The sequence below is a fragment of the Salmo salar genome, chromosome ssa11, assembly GCF_905237065.1.
Source record: "Salmo salar chromosome ssa11, Ssal_v3.1, whole genome shotgun sequence".
NCBI classification, from domain to species: Eukaryota; Metazoa; Chordata; class Actinopteri; order Salmoniformes; family Salmonidae; genus Salmo; species Salmo salar.
This window is the reverse complement of record NC_059452.1, coordinates 36,576,836-36,601,523: the sequence shown is the minus strand read 5'-3', so window position 1 is coordinate 36,601,523 and position 24,688 is coordinate 36,576,836. Positions and strand designations below refer to the sequence as shown.

Here is a 24,688-nt window from a genome sequence, read left to right as displayed (position 1 = left end):
CAGAGGAGGGTTGGTAGGAGGGAAGGAGAGGGAGGTGGTGGATGGAAGGAGGGGTTTTAGGCAACGTTTCATAGTCAACTGATTAAAAGTAATTATATAGTTCATAGTCTATTCATAACACTGTTTATAGCCTTGATAATTTAAATGGGAAATAGGCTAATTATTCAGCAGTGTTTATCCTACTCATCTATCGAGACTTCGGGTGGAAGGAGGGGATTGGAAAGAGGGAAGGCGAGGGAGGAGGGAAGGTGAGGGAGAAGGGGTGGAGGGATTGAAGGCTGGAAGGAGGGAAAGAGGGGGGTAGAAGGAGGGAATGAAGGGGTGAGGGGACACAGGGACCAGTGTTCCCTTCTAGTTCCTCTCTATCAGTAGCCTAAAGTAACTCTCTCTCGCACACACAAACACATATGCACAGAAGGTGGTCAGAGTTGTGCAAATTGAGAGATGACACATTGTGGTTTTTTTCTGTTATATATCTTTCCTTTGGATTGGCCATTTTCGACAGTCTTGCATGAAGAGTTATAATTGGACATACATTGCCAGGTGGTTTAAAATGATTTTTGTTTGCAGCTTTATTTTTTGGGGCTATTGGTTTATGTTTTACTCTTTTAACATTTAGGCTACCCATGCTGTACGTTATGCAAGTAACAGCGGGAGAGCGGCAGAGTCTAGTAACTAAAAACCCTGGTCTAGTTGAACACCTGTATAGATAGCGTTCTAACACCGTAAATGCCGGGTGCTCAGCCCGGCCATGTGAATTCAAATGTCCTCTCACAACGACACCGGGAGAGAGCGAGGAGAGGGAGATCTGTAACGTTCTCCTATTAGCCGGTGCGACTGAAAGCCAACAATTCAGTGAGGATAATCCGTCTCCAGCAACAACAAGGAGGCTAGGCCAAATATGTGCGCCGTATTTAATGAGGACCTCTGACTGTGTGGAAATTACATTACTATAGTATACTTTTTGATTGCGATAGTAGGCCTATCATGCATTTTTGAAAACGCATCGTTGTCTATACTGTGATACAGTATCTTCGAGCAGAGATGGGAGCTGTATAGCAGTGAGGAGCTAGGTTTATGCAAACGCGACTTTTTGGCATTTTACACTTCATTAAATTGGAGCATGCCTCGGTGCCACAGTGTCTCGGTATTAGGTAAACATGACGGGGCCGGCTGCCAAACGCCGGTGATAATTCCCCCAGCACTGTCCCTTGTTCCTGCTCTGAAGTTAGACTGCTAACGTCTGACACACAGACGCACAGCGCTCTTTAGCTCTGGCGGGTCTCACTTTATTCAGTTATCAATCGGCATTGATCAGGCAACGTTTCATAATCAACTGATTAAAAGTAATTATATAGTTCTTAGTCTATTAATAACTCTGTTTATAGTCTTGATAATTTAAACGGGAAACAGGCTTATTATTGAGCAGTGTTTAGCCGACTCATCTACCGAGACTTCACCTCAGCAGTCCTATCTCGAAATATACACAGCCTGTATACAGTTTCATTGCTCAAATCCCATTTAACAGCGGCCCCTACGGATGAATACTGGGACATATTTCCCAGTAGCCCTATTCATCCTGATAGCAGCAGCTTACAGGGATAGGACAGTTCCAATGAGGTGGTCTTTCTGTAGCCTAAGGCTATGGCAGTACTCGGCAGTGTTGGGTTGTATTGGAGAGAGTCGCAGTCTTAAATTATTTTCCACACAAAGTCTGTGCCTGTATTTAGTTTTCATGCTAGTGAGGGCCGAGAATCCACTCTCACATACTGTAGGTATGTGGTTGCAAAGGGCATCAGTGTCTTAACAGCACAATTTGCCAAGGCAGGATACTCTGAGCGCAGCCCAATCCCGAAATCTGGCAGTGGCTTCTGATTAAATTCAAAAGTACCTGCGTAATTGCTCACCCAACTCACTCAGGTGCTTCACTATATCACATTTAACATTGTCCGTAAGCTTGAGTTCATTTGCACACAAAAATCATACAATGATGGAAAGACCTGTGTGTTGTCCTAATGCAGACAGAGAAGAGCTCCAACTTCTTAATCATAGCCTCAATTTTGTCCCGCACATTGAATATAGTTGTGGAAAGCCCCTGTAATCCTAGATTCAGATCATTCAGGTGAGAAAACAACATCACCCAGTCGTATGAGAAACTCGTCACCATGCAAGCGGTCAGGCAAGTGAAAATTATGGTCAGTAAAGAACTTTAAACTTGTCTCTCAATTTAAAAAAATGTGTCAATACTTTGCCCCTTGATAACCAGCATATGTTGTAAAAGCGTTAAATGGTCGCTGCCCATATCATTGCATAGTGCAGAAAATACACGAGAGTTCAGGGGCCTTGCTTTAACAAAGTTAACCATTTTCACTGTCGTGTCCAAAACGTCTTTCAAGCTGTCAGGCATTCCCTTGGCAGCAAGAGCCTCTCGGTGGATGCTGCAGTGTACCCAAGTGGCGTCGGGAGCAACTGCTTGCACGCACGTTACCACTCCACTATGTCTGCCTGTCATGGCTTTTGCACCATCAGTACAGATACCAACATGAGCAACAGCTACGTTTGGCTACATACGGACGGTTAGTGGAATTCCTGCGAGAGAGTAACGGTTAATGATTGGATGTTAATTATTTGACTAGGCTACCTGTATTTGACATTGTTGTTATTTCGCTGAACACTAGATGGTTTAATTTGATTTTTTGGCAGTGAAACGAGGCTACTCAGGTGAGGAAAAAAACTCACCAAAATGTATAGCCCCATTAGAAAATATAAATGGACAGTTTTTTTCATAAAAAAAAAAAGGTGAATCACATTTTTATTTTGCGTACCACCAACGGCATTGCCCAGTTTTGGAATACCTGGTCTATAGAACCCCCCCCCCCCCAAAATGTTATTGCTTGCTTCATATATGACATCCCTAAAGGTTTTATATGGTACCTTTTTGTAGGGTTCCTTGATCAGAACCCCAGGGTTTATTTTTCACTGAACCAAAATTGGTTCTATATAGAGTCCTTGGGTTCCATATAGCAGCCTGGTCTCATAAAGTAGACGTAACATAGTAAATGTAAATCCTGAAAACTCAAATTAGAATGATATGTTACTTTTGGTATGGTTACATAAAACAGAAGGTATCTTAGGGAAAAGGAGGGTGTCACGTCCTGACCAGTATAAGGGTTATTTGTTATTGTAGTTTGGTCAGGACGTGGCAGAGGGTATTTTGTTTATGTGGTTCGGGGTGGTGTTTTATGTAGTAGGGTGTTTGATTTATTATTTCCGGGTTTTTGGGGTTATGTTCTAGGTTTGTATTTCTATGTGGTCTCTAGTCTTTTGTATTTCTTTGTCTAGTTTATTGGGGTTGGACTCTCAATTGGAGGCAGGTGTTTTCTAGTTGCCTCTGATTGATAGTCCTATATATGGGTATGTGTTTGGTTAAGTGTTTGTGGGAGATTGTTTCTTGTTTTGCCTGTGTGAGCTTGACAAGACTGTTTTGTTGTTCGTGCGTTCTTCGTTTGTTATTTTGGTGTTCTCTTTATTTAAAAATAAATATCAAGATGAGCATCCACATTCCTGCTGCGTTTTGGTCCTCTATTCCCGACGACAACCATTACAGAGGGGGGTTAGGTTTAGCTAAAAGGGTTAAAGTTAGGGGTAGGGTTAGCTAACATGCTAAGTATACTGAACAACTATATAAATACAAAATGTTAAGTGTTGGTCCCATGTTTCCTGAGCTGAAATAAAAGATCCCAGAAATGTTTCAGATGCACAAAAAGCTTATTTCTCTCAAATGTTGTGCACAAAATTTGTTTACATCCCTGTTAGTGAGCATTTATCCTTTGCCAAGACAATCCATCCACCTGACAGGTGTGGCATATCAAGAAGCTGGTTAAACAGCATCATTACACAGTTGCACCTTGTTCTGGAGACAATAAAAGGCCACTCTAAAATGTGCAGTTTTGTCACACAACCCAATGCCACAGATGTCTCAAGGTTTGAGGGAGCATGCAATTGGCATGCTGACTGCGGGAATGTCCACCAGAGCTGTTGCCAGATAATTGAATGTTAATTTCTCTACCATAAGCCACCTCCAATGTTGTTTTATAGAATTTGGCAGTACGACCAACTGACCTCACAACTGCAGACCCGTGTGGCTCAGTTGGTCGAGCAATGGCGCTTGCAATGCCAGGTTTGTGGGTTCGATTCCCATGGATGAGAGCATCTGCTAAATTACTAAAATGTAAAATGTGTGGGCGTGTGGTTTGCTGATGTCAACGTTGTGAACAGAGTGACCCGCGGTGGGGTTATGGTTTGGGTAGGCATAACCTACGGACAATGAACACAATGGCAATTTGAATGCACAGAGATACCGTGACGAGATCCTGAGGCCCATTGTCGTGCCATTTATCTGCCAACATCACCTCATGTTTCAGCATGATAATCGCAAGAATCTCTACACAATTCCTGGAAGCTGAAAATATCCCAGTTCTTCCATAGCCTGCATACTCACCAGACATGTCACCCATTGAGCACGTTTGGGATGCTCTGGATCGACAGCATGTTCCATTTCCCACCAATATCCAGCAACTTCACACAGCCATTGAGGAGGAGTGGGACAACATTCCACAGGCCACAATCAACAGCCTTATCAACTCTTTTGCGAAGGAGATGTGCCGAACTGTATGAAGCAAATGGTGGTCACACCAGATACTGACTGGTTTACTGATCCACACCCCTACCTTTTTCTTTAAGGTATCTGTGACTAACATATGAGTATCTGTATTCCCAGTCATGTGAAATCCATAGATTAGGGCCCAATTCATTTATTTAAATTGACAGATTTCCTTATATGAACTGTAACTCTATAAAATCTTTGAAATTGTTGCATGTTGCGTTTATATTTTTGTTCAGGATAGTTGCAACGTAGCTAAAAAGTAGTAAGTAGTTGAGAAGTTGGTAAATAGCTATCATACAAAAGTTTTCTGTGATGAGATTTGAACACGCAACCTTTGGGTTGCTAGACTTTCGCAAACGTCTAGCAACACCAAAAAAGGTTGCGTACTCGAATCTCATCACAGAAAACTTTTGTATGTTAGCTATTAAGCAACTTTTCAACTACTTACTACTTTTTAGCTACGTTGCAACTACTTAGCAGGTTAGCTAACCCTTCCCCTAGCCTTAACCCTTGTAGCTAACCCTTCACCCAACCTTACCTTAACCCTTTAACCTAACTCCTAATCTTAACCCTAACCTTAACCCTAACCCTTAGCCTAGCTAATGTTAGCATTTGCCACCTAGAAAATGTTAGCCACAACAAATGGGAATTCGTAACATATCTAAGTTTAGCAAATTCGTAACATATTGTACGTTTTTTCAAAATCATAACATATCATATGAATTGTATTTCGTAACATATCATACAAAATGGATGATGGACAACTACAAATGAATACATAACATACGAAATCTTACTAAATGGAGCATCTCGGATTTACATGCAGAATAATACGAAATGCTCTGAGAGCAGGTTGCAAAGGGTGCCATATATGAAGCAAGCAGAACCCTTGTTGGTTCTATACAGAACCTTTTTTTCTGAGTGTAAACAATCTAGCCTATTCGACAAGAGACTTTTGAGTTTCAAAGCTCCATTTCATGGTTTCAACCTCCTCAACCATAGCAGGACAGTTACAAAACTCCCGTGTTCGACCTGTAAGCTAATGTACAGACAGGAACAAGAGAGAGAGATGGGAAGAGCGGTATGGAGAGAAATAAGAATGGAGAGGAAAGCATAGAGAAAGAGATGGTGAGGGACAGCGATTGGATAAAGACCAGAGAGAGAGACAGAGAGAGATGGGTGGGTGGGTGGGTGGGTGGGTAGTGAGAAAGATGGATGGGTAGTGAGAAAGAGGGGTGAGTGTGTGCAGAGGGGATTGGGACAGGAGTAGAGGAAAGAAGAGAAGGGATGAAGGTGTGGGTCATGCGGATATAGGTGGCAAGGCAGACAGAGGAAATTCCAGTGCACCAATCAAACACTCACACAGTATTTCTACTGGCAGCTCATGTCCCGAGCACCAAGTCACATCACCAGTAGTTTAGGCTACAATATACATCTCTGCGGAAATCCCACTTTCATGTTTCCATAGCCTAATTAATGCATATTTTAAATACATTTCAAGTTACTGGCCCTGCATCAAAATGCACTTGCAAGTAGGCCTACACATTTGCCTCCAATTATGAAATTATTTTATACGTTTTTCAGTCCTCCTAGAATAGCGCTAAAGTAGGTTTTATAGATTGTATCAACAATAGGCTTCCGTCAATGGAATGATAGAAATGGCTTAGAAATGAACCGGACCAATGAGTGTGCGGTGGGCGCGTCCTCCTGCCTCTGCTGCTGAAAACAGCATGTTCAGAAGCGCCAGGCTCGCACGGAGCGGAGAGGAGAGGAGTGTATAAATATCAGAGTGCCTCTTCTCTCCGCTATACCAGACCTGACACATGACCTAGTTGTCCCTGTCACATCTCCTGTGTGTCCTCACCAAGACCGCACTTCCCGAAGGAGTCGACTAGACAACGGTTGGTTTATTCTACAGGTTGGTGCGTCTCTCGATCTCCGTGGAGTTTATAAGCTAACTACTAAACCTTTTGGGGATTTAAAAACAACTCCAGCTCGCTGCGCGCCTCTCTTTTTCTCTTCGCTAGGCTCTTACTCTAGTGTCAAAGCCAAAGCCACCGGTGTATCGGTAGTCTAGCCTGCTAATAGGAATACAACAGAGTGTTTTGGGTCGTTGTGGACTATACACCCTGCAGAAAGGAGCGGCCAGTGCCAGCTGTGGCTGTATGGACCAGAGGTGTTTGTTTTCAAGGTGCGCCTTTTTGCGGTTCGTTCCAGCACATCTCCTCCCGGTGCCATTGATCAGTGTCAAAATAAATCGGGCTACAAATATATATGTATCCCTATATGTAATTAATGCAATTTACACAATGCCATCCTTATAGACTTTGACCTTGCATGACAGCAACAATGGTACGGTATCTGTGCGTTAACGACCTTATCATGTACCAACACGTTTCACCGCGCAAGCAAGCACAACTCGGGCAAGTGGTAGCATTGTTATAACCACAAATTATATTTATAGGGCTGGTTTGTACATGATGTTGTATAATATGATACTGTGCAGCAAGGGTAGCCTATGTTGTGTATATTCACGCGCTCCGTTCGCATGTGCCACTGTATCTTGCGCTCGCTTCTCGTAATGTGCGCGCCCGGTTTCGCTACCCTAGGGGGCATCAAGTGCACAGTCATCAGGTATGTGTTTTTTATATTCTTCCAACAACATTCGGTCATTTTCAACATGTCTATATATGATTCAAGATTTATTGCTGATAATAGTTCAGTGTTTTTCAGATTGATGCGCCCATATAGGAACCTATAGCTTATCGGTGATTATATTGAACTCAGTATTGGTGAGGTAAGAGCAGCGTTAGTTTAGTTTATACTAGCCTATGTACCCAACAGGTTCCTTCATTATCAGGATATGTACAGTGAGGGAAAATTATTTGATCCCCTGCTGATTTTGTACGTTTGCCCACTGACAAAGAAATGATCAGTCTATAATTTTAATGAAAGGTTTATTTGAACAGTGAGAGACAGAATAACAACAACAAAATCCAGAAAAACGCATGTCAAAAATGTTATAAAATGATTTGCATTTTAATGAGGGAAATAAGTACATTTTACATTTTAGTCATTTAGCAGACACTCTTATCCAGAGCGACTTACAGTAGCGAATGCATACATTTCATACTTTTTTTTCGGACTGGTCCCCCGTGGGAATCGAACCCACAACCCTGGCGTTGCAAACACCATGCTCTACCAACTGAGCCACACGGGACTGTATTTAAGTATTTAACCCCTCTGCAAAACATGACTTAGTACTTGGTGGCAAAACCCTTGTTGGCAATCACAGAGGTCAGACGTTTCTTGTAGTTGGCCACCAGGTTTGCACACACCTCAGGAGGGATTTTGTCCCACTCCTCTTTGCAGATCTTCTCCAAGTCTTTAAGGTTTCGAGGCTGACGTTTGGCAACTCGAACCTTTAGCTCCCTCCACAGATATTCTATGGGATTAAGGTCTGGAGACTGGCTAGGCCACTCCAGGACCTTAATGTGCTTCTTCTTGAGCCACTCCTTTGTTGCCTTGGCCGTGTGTTTTGGGTCATTGTCATGCTGGAATACCCATCCACGACCCATTTTCAATGCCCTGGCTGAGGGAAGGAGGTTCTCACCCAAGATTTGACGGTACATGGTCCCGTCCATCGTCCCTTTGATGTGGTGAAGTTGTCCTGTCCCCTTAGCAGAAAAACACCCCCAAAGCATAATGTTTCCACCTCCATGTTTGACGGTGGGGATGGTGTTCTTGGGGTCATAGGCAGCATTCCTCCTCCTCAAAACACAGCGAGTTGAGTTGATGCCAAAGAGCTCCATTTTGATCTCATCTGACCACAACACTTTCACCCAGTTGTCCTCTGAATCATTCAGAAGTTAATTGGCAAACTTCAGACGGGCATGTATATGTGCTTTCTTGAACAGGGGGACCTTGTGGGCGCTGCAGGATTTCAGTCCTTCACGGCGTAGTGTGTTACCAACTGTTTTCTTGGTGACTATGGTCCCAGCTGCCTTGAGATCATTGACAAGATCCTCCCGTGTAGTTCTGGGCTGATTCCTCACCGTTCTCATGATCATTGCAACTCCACGAGGTGAGATCTTGCATAGAGCCCCAGGCTGAGGGAGATTGACAGTTCTTTTGTGTTTCTTCCATTTGCGAATAATCGCACCAACTGTTGTCACCTTCTCACCAAGCTGCTTGGCGATGGTCTTGTAGCCCATCCCAGCCTTGTGTAGGTCTACAATCTTGTCCCTGACATCCTTGGAGAGCTCTTTGGTCTTGGCCATGATGGAGAGTTTGGATTCTGATTGATTGATTGCTTCTGTGGACAGGTGTCTTTTATACAGGTAACAAGCTGAGATTAGGAGCACTCCCTTTAAGAGTGTGCTCCTAATCTCAGCTCGTTACCTGTATAAAAGACACCTGGGAGCCAGAAATCTTTCTGATTGAGAGGGGGTCAAATACTTATTTCTCTCATTAAAATGCAAATCAATTTATAACATTTTTGACATGCGTTTTTCTGGATTTTTTTGTTGTTATTCTGTCTCTGACTGTTCAAATAAACCTACCATTAAAATTATAGACTGATCATTTCTTTGTCAGTGGGCAAACGTACAAAATCAGCAGGGGATCAAATACCTTTTTCCCTCACTGTATGTGGAATGAGTGATGAGCACGTGACAATTGAGGTTTGACTGAGGCTGTAAGGGCATATTGATGATGAATGTAAGACATGCTTAGAATATGACAACATTTGAGCTGTTCAATAAGTGAACGGATTTCCTGCTGTAATTGAAGTCTTTAGAGGGCTTAGTGGTCAGGGAATAAGCAGTGTGCGTGTGTCAGATTTAAGAAAGGGGAAACGTTAACCCTGTACTGCCCCCTCCCCCTCCTTCTTTCAGTCGCTCTTGTAAAAGATGTATAGCTAGCAGAGATGACAATGATGATGATATCAAATCTCAGGAAAGGAATGACCAAGGCCGGATTTCAAGGCCATAATTGACAAGAGCCCTGCATGAGAGAGAGAGACAGAGAGGGAGGGATGTTTGGAAGCAACAGAGGTCCACATTAGAGCCACAGAACAGGGATTGAAGGAACACCTATTGGAACCATGTAATCAGTACTGGGAATGTGAAAGCATCTCAGAGAAACAGATACCTGGGTTTGACTGACAGCCAGAGATTGACAAACTAATTGGTATATTCAGAATGTACTGTAGGTTTCCACACGTAACCCATAACCAAGGAGAGGAGAAGAGAGAGAGAGAAAGGAGAGGGGAGGAAAGGAGAATGGACAATTGAAAAGGAGGACAAGAGAGGAGATGAGATGAGATGAAAGGAGAAGAGAAGAAAGGACAGATGAAGAGAGGACAGATGTTGAGAGGAGAGGAGGAGAAAGGACAGATGAAGAGAGGACAGATGATGAGAGGAGAGGAGGAGAAAGGACAGATGAAGAGAAGATAGGAGAAGAGAGGGATGAACCAGAGTCGTGAGAAGAAAACAGGAATACAGCAGGTGAGTGCAACCTTTCCTTGCCTTCTTTTGACTTGCAAATATTACTGTGCATACATGGCCTAAGGGGCAGGTGTGTGTGTGATACCCTCTTACCAGGGTCACACTTGAAGACATCTGTAGAATGACCAGAATAACAGAGACAACCCATTTCTCATGAAGTGTATAAAATAGGCACTACAGTTTATCATATGTCTGTATGGTGGTGGATGTACACATACTGTAGGTGTGGTGGTGGATACACACATAGACTATATATTACGATGGGGGAGGAGGGAGAGAGAAGGATACAGAGGAAGAGTGGACGAGATGTCTGGAGAGGGAGGTATAGAGCGAGAAAGTAGAGGTGGAGAGGGATCAAGAAAGATTGAGGAGAGCTATAAAGAGAGATGGAGAGAGAGGGGCCTACAGTCTAATTATTACTCTAACAGCTACTAGTATCACTCCATCTATGTGAGCTTGTTCTGTGGTTTTCTTAGTATAGATACAGAATGACTAGAAAGGACATTCCATTCATGTTGTTGTGGCTCATATTGGCTGCAGCAATCAGAAGGCTCAGTGCATTGACTCATATCATATCCTCATCTCTCAGACTCTCATTGCCTTTCTAAATGCTGTTTGCATGCAGCAATGTGTGTGCGTGTGCTTGCAATGATATGTAGTGGACCATGACAAATCCAGTGAATTTCAGGCTGGTGCATTTCAACTTGCGTGCTATCCCGTTTTGTTACATCCCTTCCAACTTGTCAGTAGCTCGTCTGTGTTTTTTTCTGAGCTATGTTCAATCTGCTAGGTCTATTTCTATTTCTATGCCGCGTATATTTCAATGTTCATTGTGCTAGGTCTGCAAGGTTCATTCTGCACGTTTTTTTATATGTAGTCTGCCATGTCCATTTCTATGTTAATTCTGCTAGGTGTATTTCTATGTTCCTTCTGCTAGGTCTATTTCTATGTCCCTTCTGCTAGGTCTATTTATATGCCCTTTCTGCTAGGTCTATTTTATGTCCCTTCTGCTAGGTCTATTTATATGCCCTTTCTGCTAGGTCTATTTATATGCCCTTTCTGCTAGGTCTATTTTTATGCCCTTTCTGCTAGGTCTATTTTTATGCCCTTTCTGCTAGGTCTATTTTTATGCCCTTTCTGCTAGGTCTATTTTTATGCCCTTTCTGCTAGGTCTATTTTTATGCCCTTTCTGCTAGGTCTATTTTTATGTCCCTTCTGCTAGGTCTATTTCTATGTCCCCTCTGCTAGGTCTATTTCTATGTCCCTTCTGCTAGGTCTATTTCTATGTCCCTTCTGCTAGGTCTATTTCTGTGTCCTTTATGCTAGGTCTATTTCTGTGTCCTTTCTGCCAGGTCTATTTCTGTGTCCTTTCTGCTAGGTCTATTTCTATGTCCATTTTGCTAGGTCCATTTCTATGTCCATTTTGCTAGGTCTATTTCTATGTCCATTTTGCTAGGTCCATTTCTATGTCCATTTTGCTAGGTCTATTTCTATGTCCATTTTGCTAGGTCTATTTCTACTGTGTGTGGGTGAGTCACTCTCTGAGACAGAGATTCAGGAGTTCTTGGCACGCATCTGTTGTGGAACACTGGGGAGCACACACACACACATACACACTGCCACCGTGGACGAGGGAGCGAGCTGCCAGAGGCCACCATTTACTCCAGGAAACCATCAGGGCTCCAGCATAGTTTCAGAGGGGAAAGTAACACAAACACACACACACACCTTCCCTCGCTCATGTGTCTGTACAAGCCTTCTGGCTTGGCGAGTTGCTCTCTGCCTCCTCCTTAGGAAAATACCAGCTCTTCATATTATATTGTACAAGGTGCCAAGCAGAAATCAAATGGCACCCTATTTCCTACACAGTGCACTACTTTTGAACAGGGCCCAATAGGGAATAGGGTGCCATTTAGGATGTATCCTCTAGTAGTTTTGGCCTATCCATCAAGCCCTTAATGGGGTGTGAAGTTGTTCTGAGTGGTTGTTGTCCCGTCTCGCCCTGCCAGCCTTGCAGCTAGTTCCCCCTGGCATGTATCTTAGGATTCATCCCAAATGGTACCCTATTCCTACATTGTGCACTACCTTTGACCAGAGCCCTATGAGTGCTAGTTTAATGGAGTGCAGTATGTAGGGACTAGGGTGTCATTTGGGACGGAGACTGAGGCTAAGGAGTTAATTAATGAAATAAAACAGTGATCGGTCCAAGAAGTGGATAACATGGTGTAAATTGATACCAGGCGTTTCCATGGCTTGGCTTAGCATCTTGCTTTCTTCTCCTCCGCTGGGGGATATTTTGGTCGGTGTGTGTGTACATACATGTGTGTGTTATTTTGGGTGGTGTGTTTGAGGCCTATGGGCTGACTTGGCTAGCCCTAATCTGACAGGCAGACAGACAGACAGGTAGACACTGACAGATCTCTCTGTGTCTCTCTGTCTCTCTCTCTGTCTGTATGTCTCTCTCTCTCTGTCTGTATGTCTCTCTCTCTCTGTCTGTATGTCTCTCTCTCTCTGTCTGTATGTCTCTCTCTCTATGTCTGTATGTCTCTCTCTCTATGTCTGTATGTCTCTCTCTCTCTGTCTGTATATGTCTCTCTCTCTCTCTGTCTGTATATGTCTCTCTCTCTCTCTCTCTCTCTCTCGCTCTCTGTCTGTATATGTCTCTCTGTCTGTATATGTCTCTCTCTCTCTCTCTCTCTCTCTCTCTCTGTCTGTATATGTCTCTCTCTCTCTCTCTGTCTGTATATGTCTCTCTCTCTCTCTGTCTGTATATGTCTCTCTCTCTCTCTCTCTGTCTGTATATGTCTCTCTCTCTCTCTGTCTGTATATGTCTCTCTCTCTCTCTCTCTCTGTCTGTATATGTCTCTCTCTCTCTCTCTCTCTCTGTCTGTATATGTCTCTCTCTCTCTCTCTCTCTGTCTGTCTGTATATGTCTCTCTCTCTCTCTCTCTGTCTGTATATGTCTCTCTCTCTCTCTCTCTCTCTCTGTCTGTCTGTATATGTCTCTCTCTCTCTCTCTCTCTCTCTCTCTGTCTGTAAATGTCTCTCTCTCTCTCTGTCTGTCTGTATATGTCTCTCTCTCTCTCTCTCTCTCTGTCTGTCTGTCTGTATGTCTCTCTCTCGCTCTGTATGTCTGTATGTCTCACTCTGTCTGTATGTCTCTCTCTGTCTGTATGTCTCTCTCTCTCTGTCTGTATGTCTGTATGTCTCTGTGTCTCTCTGTCTGTGTCTGACTTTTTTCTTTCTTTCTCTCTCTGTCTGTCTTTTTCTTTCTCTCTCTGTCTTTCACTCTGCCCCTTTTTTAGTTGTCATAATCTGTCACATTGATTTACAAGTACACTCAGAAAGGCCCTTACAAGGACACTCTGTAGACACTTGGGCCAAAATCCTAACTTTAGGTTCTTGCACGTAACTCAAGATTTCCATACGAATCTATTGACATCAATGCAGACCAGGGGTGGCTGGTGGCACTTTAAATTGGAGGACGGGCTCATAGTAATGTCTGGAACGGAACATATGGAATGGTACCAAACACCTTACCATTCCATTACACTACATTCCAGCCATTACTATGAGCCATCCTGCCCTCACCAGCCTCCACTAATGCGTATAGTAAGTTATGCACACATCTAAGTAAAGCACACAGGAGGCTGGTGAGGGGAGGACGGCTCATAATAATGGCTGGAATGGAGTGGTATCAAACATATGGAATCTATGCGTTTGATATCATTCCATAGATTCCATTCCAGCCATTACTATGAGCCTATCCTCCCCAATTAAGGTGCCACCAGCCACCTGTGGCACACACATCACAAATGAGGTTTTTGCACATTGTTTGACACAGGACTGTATAGCTACTTTGTACTGTAGTCTGAAAGAGGTTCCACTGTCCAAACAGAAATATCCAATTGGAACTGCGATTGTAGAGTAGTAGACTCATACATTATTTAAAACCTGTTGTGGACAGACGTTCCGCTAGCGGAACGCCGAGCCAATATCCAATGGAACAGCGTGGCGCGAAATACAAAAACCTAAAAAATGCAATAATTTCAATTTTTCAAACATACGACTATTTTACACCATTTTAAAGATAAGACACTCGTTAATCTAACCACATTGTCCGATTTCAAAAAGGCTTTACAGCGAAAGCAAAACATTAGATTATGTTAGGAGAGTACATAGACCAAAATAATCACACAGCCATTTTCCAAGCAAGCATATATGTCACAAAAACCCAAAACACAGCTAAATGAAGCACTAACCTTTGATGATCTTCATCAGATGACACTCCTAGGACATTATGTTATACAATACATGCATGTTTTGTTCAATCAAGTTCATATTTATATCCAAAAACAGCTTTTTACATTGGCGTGTGATGTTCAGAACATGTATTCCCACCAAAAACTTCCGGTGAATTTACAAAATTACTCATCATAAACGTTGACAAAATACATAACTATTTTAAGAATTGTAGATACAGAACTCCTTTATGCAATCGCTATGTCAGATTTTAAAATAGCTTTTCGGCGAAAGCACATTTTTCTATATTCTGAGAACATAGCTCAGCCATCACAGCTAGCTATTTTGACACCTGCCAAGTTCGGGGCAAACTAAACTCAGAATTAGTAATTGAAATATTGTATTACCTTTGCTGATCTTCGTCAGAATGCACTCCCAGGGCTGCTACTTCCACAAGAAATGTTGTTTTTGTTCCAAATAATCCATAGTTATGTCCAAATACCTCCGTTTTGTTCGTGCGTTCAGGTCACTATCCAAAGGGTAACGCGCGAGCGCATATCGAGACAAAAAAAGTCAAAATGTTCCATTACCGTACTTAGAAGCATGTCAAACGCTGTTTAAAATACATTTTTATGGTATTTTTCTTGTAAAATAGCGATAATATTCCAACCGGACAATAGTGTATTCATTCAAAGAGGAAAATAAAAAACAGCGTGCACACAGGAACGCGCATATCCAATCTCTTTGTCCCCAGGCAGACCACTGAGAAACTGAGCTACTATACTCTGCCCAGAGACAGGAGACGGCTCAATCCGCTTTCTGAAGGCTTTAGACAGCCAATGGAAGCCTTAGAAAGTGCAACGTAACCCCACAGATACTGTAGTTTTGATAGAGAATCAAAAGAACTACAAATTCTCAGACAGGCCACTTCCTGCTTGGAATTTTCTCAGGTTTTTGCCTGCCATATGAGTTCTGTTATACTCACAGACACCATTCAAACAGTTTTAGAAACGTCAGAGTGTTTTCTATCCAAATCTACTATTAATATGCATATTCTCGTTTCTGGGCAAGAGGAGTAACCAGTTTAAATCGGGTACATTTTTTTATCCGGCGGTAAAAATACTGCCCCCTAGCCTAAACAGGTTTTAATAAGACTAGTTTACATAATCATGTATGAATGATGGTGTGTCCATATCAAATCCTCACATGGATAAAACATTTAGAATTCAGATGTAATAGAAAAACAATATGCCTTAGACTGCAAGCGGCATTCAACAGTTCATTTCCTGTTACCCAAAATGCAAGCCAAGCTATTTAAGGCTCTCCAGTTGGACAGGGACCATATGGATCCTTTTTATCTGGTATTTGTGTGTGTGTGTGTTTTATTTGTTGTGTCTGTGTGTGTGTGTGTTTTATTTGTTGTGTGTGTGTGTATTTTTTATTTGTGTGTGTGTGCGTGCCTGTGTGTATTTTTTATTTGTCAGTGTGTGTGTGTGTTTTGGTATCTTAATACAAGCCCTTAGAGGCTTGACACGATAGGCCAAGAATGCTTCATGTCTAATCAGGGAGTTCCTCAGCAGCCATTTGACCTGACATGGTTCTGTCAGACAAGATGCAGACGGCCCGCTCTCCATACTGTCTTAACATCACATCACTGACCTCATGTTCATTACGGCTTATCCGGAGAAGACGCACACACACGCACGCACGCACGCACGCATGCACGTGCGCGCACGCACGCACGCACACGCACACTGGGAGTTGGGACATCTGGCTGTAAATGCAACCTGACTGCTAATTTGCCAAGAGATGTGTTTGGACAGGCTAGCCTTATTATCCTCACACAGGTGTGTGTGTGTGTGTGTGTGTGTGTGTGTGTGTGTGTGTGTGTGTGTGTGTGTGTGTGTGTGTGTGTGTGTGTGTGTGTGTGTGTCAGGGTTGGACTGGTGAGGAGTAATAGAAGTGTAAGGGAGAGCGGGGGTTAGGTCTGAAACCATGGGGGGGATTGTATTTGGCAACAGGGTACATTTGGATGATTTATCATTAAGGGAGCAACAGGGTACATTTGGATGATTTATCATTAAGGGAGCATTGTGCATGGCAAGTGTTAACATTAATGCCCTCAACAGCCTCAATTCGTCAGGACATGGACTCTACAAGGTGTCAAGCGTTCCACAGGGATGCTGGCCCATGTTGACTCCAATGCTTCCCACTGTTGTGTCAAGTTGGCTGGATGTCCTTTGGGTGGTGGACCATTCTTGATACACACGGGAAACATTGAAAAACCCAGCAGCGTTGCAGTTCTTCACACACTCAAACTGGTCTGCCTGCCACCTACTACCACACCCCATTCAAAGGCACTTAAACCTTTTGTCTTGCCCATTCACCCTCTGAATGGCACACATACACTATCCATGTCTCAAGGCTTAAAAATCCTTATTTAACCTGTCTCCTCCCCTTCATCTACACTGATTGAAGTTGATTTAACAAGTGACATCGATAAGAGATTCCTAGCTTTCAGCAGGTGTTCATAATGTTTTGTCCAGTCCGTGTACATGCCTAATCTCCTCTGGGACATGAGAGCCAGAATGTTACATATTCCTCAACAAGGCATCAACCTCTAGAGCAGGGGTATTGCACTCTGACCCTACGAGGTCCGGACCCTACTGGTTTTCTGCTCTACCTGATAATTATTGCAGCCACCTGGTGTCGCAGGTTGAAATCAGTCCCTGATTAGGAAGAATGAAAGAAAAGCAGTGGAACTGGCTTCCAGGGCCAGATTTGAATTTGACAGCACTAGTGTGTAGTGTGTGTGTGTGTGTTAGAGGATGCAATACACAGAGCCATATCTCTTGGAAGGAGAGTAATCCTTGTGGAGGATGAGGCAGGTTTGTCAAAGCTGACATCTGTCAGAACAGGAGGGAATAAACTACCTGTCACTACCTAGAGAGGCTGGAGAGATGGGGGGGATGGAGAGAGGGAGGGGTTGGAAGGGAGAGAGATTGGTTAGAGAGATGGAGGGAGTAAGAGAGAAGGGGAGATGGAGAGAGGGAGGAGTTGGAAGGGAGAGAGATTGGGTTGGAGAGATGGGGGGAGTAGGGGAGATGGAGAGAGGGAGGGGTTGGAAGAGATGGGGGGGTTGTTATTGGGTTGGCGAGATGGGGGGAGTAAGAGTGAAGGGGAGAGGGAGGGGTTGGAAGGGAGAGAGATTAGGTTAGAGAGATGGAGGGAGTAAGAGAGAGGGAGGGGTTAGAAGGGAGAGAGATTGGGTTAGAGAGATGGAGGGAGTAAGAGAGAAGGGGAGATGGAGAGAGGGAGGAGTTGGAAGGGAGAGAGATTGGGTTGGAGAGATGGGGGAGTAGAGAGAAGGGGAGATGGAGAGAGGGAGGGGTTGGAAGAGATGGGGGGGTTGTTATTGGGTTGGAGAGATGGGGGGAGTAAGAGAGAAGGGGAGAGGGAGGGGTTGGAAGGGAGAGAGTTATTGGGTTAGAGAGATGGAGGGAGTAAGAGAGAAGGGGAGATGGAAGTTGGAAGGGAGAGAGATTGGGTTAGAGAGATGGAGGGAGTAAGAGAGAAGGGGAGATGGGGGAGATGGAAGGGAGAGAGATTGGGTTGGAGAGATGGGGGAGTAGGGGAGATGGAGAGAGGGAGGGGTTGGAAGAGATGGGGGGTTGTTATTGGGTTGGAGAGATGGGGGGGAGTAAGAGAGAAGGGGAGATGGAGAGTGGAGAAAATAGAAGGATGGTTTGGAGAGAGATTTGGTTTGAAAGAAAAGAGAAAAAGATGGGATTGGAGAAAGAGAGAGGGGGGTTGAGGATAGACAGAAAGAGAGAAGGAGACTATCATATTCCCTTGATGAAAATAGGAAATTGAGAGAGCTGGTAGAATACCAACAAGTTACTGTCACATCCTGGAGGAGAAATAGGACTTTTTCGATCCAGCCTATCACAAATCATAGGAGACTTGATGGATATTAATTTGGTCATCACCAGGTTTGGACTGGTTTCATTTTGGAAAGAAAAACACATGAAATGCTTGAATTAATCTAATACAATCAGAGAATCAAGCTCTCAAGGAATATACTGTAAGAGAACAAACATCTAAGTAATGGGGAGAGAAAAAAATGTAATGTTATTCATTTTCTAGATTGTTTTTCATACAGGACTGAATTGAATAGACAAACAACCAAAATGTGGCTTGTGATTTTCTCTGTGTTTCAGGAAGACAGTGGGAACAAGAGTGGATCCAGCCCGCTTGACTGTGATGACAAGGTGAGTACACACACACACAGATACACACACACACACACACATATATACAGATGCATACAACACAGATACATCTGTGTAAGTGCTCCCCGACAGCTTGCTCCCCAGTATTCTGCAAGGCACAGATTCCATGAGTCGACCCCCAGCACTGCATGTTGTTATCACAGTGTGTGTGAGAGTGTGTTCTCTGTGTGTGTGTGTGTGTGTGTGTGTATCCTCGCCACACCATGTAGTGTAGTGAATAATGGATGTATAAAAGTACAGACCTCAGTAGAATGTGACTGCAGGGAGGAATGAACAGAGGGCTGAGTCTTGTCTTTCATCTGCCTGCTATGTGTCAATCTCATCTAGCTGATGGCTGTCGTATGGCACACAGTATGTGTGTCTGTCTCTCTCTCTCTGTCTCTCTCTCTGTCTCTCTCTCTCTCTCTCTCTCTCTCTCTCTGTCTCTGTCTGTCTCTCTCTCTGTGTCTGTCTCGTTCTCTATCTGTCTCGCTCTCTCTCTCTCTCTCTCTCTCTCTCTCTCTCGGCTCTCTCTGTCTCTCTATCTGTCTCTCTGTCTGTCTGTCTGTCTGTCTGTCTCTCTCTCTCTCTCTCTCTCTGTCTGTCTATATCTCTGTCCAAGGCCGGTTTCAGATGCCATTGTTGTGAGTGAGTCTGTCTGCCTGTCTGTGTCTCCCCAAGGCTTGTTTCTGATGTTAGCTGGTTGGTTTATCCTAGTAATTCAGCAGTACCAGCCCCAGATTTGTGTCTCGTGTTCTGAATTAATGTAGGAAAGCTGGAGAGGCAGAATTGATGACATATTTGAATTTAGCTCTGCTCGGATGATAAGTCATGTTGAGGTGATTCTGATGATGCTAACAGCATGTTTAGTGTGGAGTTGTTCACTTCAGCATGTATTACTTATTCAATACTTATATAAGTTAACAAGATCAGTGTGTGTGTTTTAGGTGAGACCCCAGGGATGTGTATGTCTTCCTGATGTAGTTTCTCCAGTCATTGGAGGTGTGTGTGGTTTCAATTTGTTTTAAGTCAGTCCAGGACCCATACAGAGTGTATCATAGCATGGTCTCTTTCTTCCCTACAGGATGTTCCTACTTTCAACCCCACTACTCTGAGGGCTTAGGAGTGTGTGTGTGTGTGTGTGTGTGTGTGTGTGTGTGTGTGTGTGTGTGTGTGTGTGTGCACATTAGTCGTACAGTATGTACAGGATACACATGGTATACATCATCCAATGAAATGCTTACTTGCAGGTTCCTTCTCGACAATGCAACAACAATAAGAAATAATAAAAGATAAGAATAATGTGTGTGCAACATGAATGTATATTGCCTTCCCTGTGGCTCAGTTGGTAGAGCATGGTGTTTGCAACGTCAGCATGGTGTGTGCAACGCCAGGGTTCTGGGTTTGATTCCCACGGGGGGGCAGTACAAAAAAAAAAAAATGCATGAAATGAAATGTATGAAATGTATGCATTCACTACTGTTAGTCGCGAAATGACTAAAATGTAATACACTGAGTGTACAAAACATTAGGAACACCTTCCTAATATTGAGTTGTTGGGGCATGGACTCTACAAGGTGTGGAAAGTGTTCCACAGGGATGCTGGCCCATGTTGATTTCAATGCTTCCCACAGTTGTGTCAAGTTATCTGGATGTCCTTTGGGTGGGGGACCATTCTTCGTACACAAAGGAAACTGTTGAGCGTGAAAAACCGTTTGTGACACACTCAAACCGGTGCGCCTGGCATCTACTACAATACACCGTTCAAAGGCACTTAACTCTTTTATCTCGTCCATTCACCCTCTGAATGGCACATATAGACAATTCATGTCTCAATTGTCCCAAGGGGGGGGGTCCTTGATGATGCTGCAGGCCTTCCTCAGGCATTGTTTCAAGTAGATGTCCTGTATGGGTGGGAGCACGGTCCCAGTGTGTGTGTGTGAGAGAGCATGTGGTTGTGTGTGGTGTGTGTGTGTGTGTACATTTCAAGTTCCCCAGCACCCAGAGGGCTATGAGATGGGAGAACTCATCCCTCCCAGAACAAAAGCAGGAATATTGATAGAATTGAAAAGGGATTGAAAGAAATAGCAAGAGAAGAAAATGGAAGAAGAAAGATGTTATTTGCTGTCAGGTTATTTGCCTGATATCTCATACCAACCAGGGAGTTCATTCTAGAAGTTCAATGTGTTTCAGTGATACATTTTCATAAACAGTCATTTTAAAATGTATTTATTTCTATCCTAAAGCTAAACTATTGTCTAGGCATTATGTCTTATGGATTGTTCAATGAAAGCTAGTGATATTCCACTGAGGAAGGGATTTAGTTTCCTACTAAATGGTAGGTAGATGTCTTCCTCTTCACTCACTCTGTCACGACACCGACGAATGGTGGCGCCCCTCCTCGGCCGGGCGGAGCTCGGCGGTCGTCGTCGCCGGCCTACTAGCTGCCATCGATCCTTTTTTGTTTCACTTTCTGTTGGTTAGTTCTAGGTAGGCACGCACCTGTTTTGGGTTAGTCATTAGTAGGGGGGGTTATTTAGTTTAGCGTAGGATGTCTGTGTTTGTGCGTGATTGTGTTTCTTGTCCGGTTTATGTGCTTGAGGAACGTGTGCTGGTTTTCCTCTTCCTGTGGTTGGTTTCGCTGTGTTCACCACCGCAGAAGTATTTAAGGGCTGCGTCCCTATTTTTTTGGCGACCACATCCATTTTCTTGAATAAAGAAGTGTGGTCAAGAATTCTCTGTCTCCTGCGCCTGACTCTACCTCTCCTGCTTTCTTGAGCCAGCCCGTGACACACTCTCCAATATAATCATGTTCACACTAACCGTAGTTGAGAGCAGTAATGCAGCTGTAGTAGACGGACCTGACTTGAGTTGTTTTTATTGCTTCATAGCTCTCCTCTCCACCTCCGTCAGTTTCTAAGAGCGCCTTTGTGTATTTTCAATAGGCACCTTCAATTGGAAGCTTGAAAGAGCTCGAATCACTATGTTTTGGTCTGGAATCTGCAGCGATGATACTTTGACGTGTGATGTTTTCTGTGACTGTGTGTGTGTGTTTGTTGTAAAAGGGTGTGGGTGTGTGCTGTGGTATGTAAGAGAACAATGAGCAACAGGTTTAGTGAATGAAAACATCTTGTTGTTTTTAAATGAAGCTCCAGTCCTTTGAAATGTTTCTGTTTGGTTAAATAGAATTCCACAGCCCCTCACTACAGATCCAGTTTATGTTATGTTGCGACATGTTATTGCGTTTTGCGCTGCGACATGTTGTGTTGCTTTGTGTTGTGTTGCATTGCAATATGTTTTGTAGTATTGCATTCTGTTGTGTTGCATTGCAATAGATTGTTTATATTGCAGATGTTGAGAGCACAGGAGCTGTGTACACACAGACAGACAGACAGATCTCCAGGTCTGTCCATTCTCTCTGATTTTCCACTGCCCATCTTAAAGATCATCCCAACTAGGGACAAATCCAGTCTGTGTTGGGCTACCCATCTTAATTATAGATCATCCCAACTAGGGACAAATCCAGTCTGTGTTGGGCTACCCATCTTAATTATAGATCATCCCAACTAGGGACAAATCCAGTCTGTGTTGGGCTACCCATCTTAATTATAGATCATCCCAACTAGGGACAAATCCAGTCTGTGTTGGGCTACCCATCTTAATTATAGATCATCCCAACTAGGGACAAATCCCAAGATGATACTATTGTTCCATCATTAGTTTCTTAATTTGATTCATTTGTTCGTTCATTTAGTAATTCATTTATTGATCCATCCATCCATCCATTCATTTAGTCAATCATTTATTAGTTAATTGATCAGGACTCTTTCTGCACCTGATCAGCCTCCTGTTGATGGCTGCTTTGTCGCTCCAGGTTGTGTGTTAGTGTGTGTGTGTGCACCTTACGGTGTGTTGATGTATAGTGTCTGTGTGTGTGTATTTTACCTCTGTGGAATCCACAGGTTGATCAATGAGTTGTCAGGTTGAGCTATGTCATTGTCGCGCGTCGATAATGGCCTCGGGGACGACCCGGAGGACGAGGTGCAGGGCGATCTGGATGGAGACGATGGAACTCTCGCAGCAGGGAAGGATCTAACACATCCTCCACTGGAATCCAGCATCTCTCATCCGGACCGTACCCCTCCCAGTCCACGAGGTACTGCAGGCCCCTCGCCCGACGTCTCGAATCCAGGATGGATCGAACGGAGTAAGCCGGGGCCCCCTCAATGTCCACAGGGGGCGGAGGAACCTCCCGCACCACTGCCTCCTGAAGCAGACCAGCCACCACCGGAACTGGGTGGACCGTGGCCAGATAAAGGTCTAATTGGAGGAGGAAACCCTGGCAGCCGGCAGTATTTACGCTCGTACCCCTGAGGCATGGATATACGGATTCCACCGGTTCAGGTTGAGAAGGGGCGCTCAGTATAGACCCCGGTTGGGCTGGTGGAGGCGCTGGAAGAACTCCCTGTCTCTCCCAGCGGTCCATAAACACAGACACACAGAGAGAAACACACACACACACACACACACACACACACACACACACACACACACACACACACATTGACTACTGTTTAGCACTCTGCCTAGTCTTCATTTGCTGTCAAATTCTCAGGCAGGCTGAGTACCTCTCAGTGAGCAATAGCATGCAGTGGCAAAACAAATAGAAAACAAGCTCCCTGTGTGTGAGAGAGGGTGTGTGCCTCTGTGCTCTCAGATGTACAGTATGTGTGTGTGTGTGTGTGTGTGTGTGTGTGTGTGTGTGTGTGTGTGTGTGTGTGTGTTATATGTATATGCTAACCATAATCATCACCACATGGACACACTCTTCCTTTTGGATACTATTGTAGACAGAGTGAAAGCCCAGATCCAGGATCAGCTTCCCCTCCCCCAATCCTAACCTTTACCATTAGTGGGGAAAATGCCAAACTGACACAAGATCAGCATCTAGGGGCAATGTCACCCTGCTCCCATCATTGTCCCCACTGCTGTCTGTCCCACTGATAGGCCTATCTCTGACCAATCACCCTGCGTTTTGGGTAGGAGTGATGTCATCCTGAGAAATTGAGGTGGGTAAGTCCTGTTTTGTCTTTCTCATCTGGCGGCTCTCAAACACACACATGCACACATTGGCACACATTGACACACACACACACACACACAGACACATACACACACACACACTGACACACACACACACACACACACACACACACACACACACACACACACACACACACACTGATGCACGCACACACAAACTGTCCTCAAAAATTGTGTTTTAATGTGCCAGCTACAAAGGGCATACTTAAACTCACATGCTATATAATTATAGAACTGAATAAAAACTCTGAGTCTTCAGTCATCTCAGAGGTTCGTGACTCTAGAGGTCTGGCCGGCAGAGGCTATTTAAAAGGACACACACTGACACAGACTGGAGCCATATTCCAAACAGAGGGGAAAGGGAAGATCTGGTGAAGCAGTGGAACAATAAGATCTGATACATCATAATAATGGAGTCCATATGTTTCTGGTATTAAAACTGACTGGCTGATGTTAACCATGTGGAGGCTGGGTAGAGAGGACTGGCTGATGTTAACCATGTGGAGGCTGGGTAGAGAGGACTGGCTGATGTTAACCATGTGGAGGCTGGTTAGAGAGGACTGGCTGATGTTAACCATGTGGAGGCTGGGTAGAGAGGACTGGCTGATGTTAACCATGTGGAGGCTGGGTAGAGACGACTGGCTGATGTTAACCATGTGGAGGCTGGGTAGAGAGGACTGGCTGATGTTAACCATGTGGAGGCTGGTTAGAGAGGACTGGCTGATGTTAACCATGTGGAGGCTGGTTAGAGAGGACTGGCTGATGTTAACCATGTGGAGGCTGGGTAGAGAGGACTGGCTGATGTTAACCATGTGGAGGCTGGGTAGAGAGGACTGGCTGATGTTAACCATGTGGAGGCTGGGTAGAGAGGACTGGCTGATGTTAACCATGTGGAGGCT

General features: G+C 44.1%; 1 protein-coding gene across 5 annotated transcripts in view; it reads left to right on the top strand.

Moving 5' to 3' along the window:
- The first annotated feature begins 6,414 nt into the window (after positions 1–6,414).
- Positions 6,415–24,688, top strand: part of LOC106562656 (cell migration inducing hyaluronidase 1) — a 140,307-nt gene continuing 122,033 nt past the window's right edge. Inside the window, exons 1-3 of one of the 5 annotated variants that reach the window (XM_045689454.1) lie at positions 6,415–6,584; positions 9,867–10,173; positions 18,636–18,686. The gene's annotated coding sequence lies outside the window, so the exon portion shown is untranslated. Of the gene's footprint in view, positions 6,585–9,290; positions 10,174–18,635; positions 18,687–24,688 lie in introns of those variants that run through there. The other 4 variants (XM_045689456.1, XM_045689455.1, XM_045689453.1 and 1 more) reach the window with 4 other exon arrangements.